The sequence below is a fragment of the Triticum dicoccoides genome, chromosome 2B (genome assembly GCF_002162155.2).
Source record: "Triticum dicoccoides isolate Atlit2015 ecotype Zavitan chromosome 2B, WEW_v2.0, whole genome shotgun sequence".
Taxonomy (NCBI): Eukaryota; Viridiplantae; Streptophyta; class Magnoliopsida; order Poales; family Poaceae; genus Triticum; species Triticum dicoccoides.
In genome coordinates, this window is record NC_041383.1 from 111,478,214 (window position 1) to 111,479,737 (window position 1,524).

Here is a 1,524-nt window from a genome sequence, read left to right on the forward strand (position 1 = left end):
CTAGCACTTGGTCACAAGTTCGAATCTATTTTTGCCATTTTTTCATCATCTCGCAGTACGACTTCATGCATATCAATCAAAGTATCCCAAATTTCCTTTGCATTCTCAAGACGGCTGATTTTGTTGAATTCTTCGGGGCACAATCCGTTGAAGATGATGTCACATGCTTGAGCATTGTACTGCAGCATCTTCAATTCTTCCGCATTAGCTTCACGGTTCGGTTCTCTTCCATTGAAGAATTCACCTTGCAAGACAATACAAATAATTGCCCAAACGGCGGGGTTATGTCCAAGAATATGCATTTTCATCTTATGTTTCCAACTAGCAAAATTAGGACCATCAAAGTAAGGACCTCTACGGTGATAATTTCCCTCGCTAGACGCCATACTCTCCTAGGTTGTGAAACCAAGGCTATGACCACCAAAAGCTATGGAAATCAAAGCAAATGGAGACCAATGCTCTGATACCACTTGTAGGACCTTGAAGTATGTCTAGAGGGGGGGTGATTAGACAACTTGACCAATAAAAACTTAACCTTTTCCCAGTTTTAGAGTTTGGCAGATTTTAGCTATTTTAGGACAAGTCAAGAAATCATCACACAATTCAAGCAAGCATGCAAAGAGTGTATAGGCAACGGAAATTAAAGCATGCAACTTGCAAGAAAGTAAAGGGAAGGGTTTGGAGGATTCAAACGCAATTGGAGACACGGATGTTTTTGGCGTGGTTCCGATAGGTGGTGCTATCGTACATCCACGTTGATGGAGACTTCAACCCACGAAGGGTAATGGTTGCGCGAGTCCACAGAGGGCTCCACCCACGAAGGGTCCACGAAGAAGCAACCTTGTCTATTCCACCATGGCCGTCGCCCACGAAGGACTTGCCTCACTAGCGGTAGATCTTCACGAAGTAGGCGATCTCCTTGCCCTTACAAACTCCTTGGTTCAACTCCACAATCTTGTCGGAGGCTCCCAAGTGACACCTAGCCAATCTAGGAGACACCACTCTTCAAGAAGTAACAAATGGTGCGTTGATGGTCTCCCCAACACTCAACTCTCTCTCATAGGATTTGGATCTGGTGGAGAGAGGGTTTGAGTGGAAAGCAACCTGGGGAAGGCTAGAGATCAAGATTCATATGGTAGGAATGGAATATCTTGGCCTCAACACATGAGTAGGTGGTTCTCTCTCAGAAATGGTAAGTTGGAAGTGTAGTTCGTTTTGATGGCTCTCTCCATGAATGAAGAGGAGGTGGAGGGGTATATATAGCCTCCACACAAAATCTAACCGTTACACACAATTTACCAAACTCGGTTGGATCAAATCGTTAAACTCGGCCGGACCGATTTAGTAAACCTAGTGACCATTAGTGATTTTCGGTGGGACTGACATGCATCTCGGTGAGGCCGATTCGGTTAGGGTTAGGGCATAACGTAATCTCGGTGAGACCGATTACACAAACTCGGTGAGACTGATTTGGTAATAAGCTTTCCAGAGAGTTGGTCAGGTAAACTCTGTGGGACCGATTTG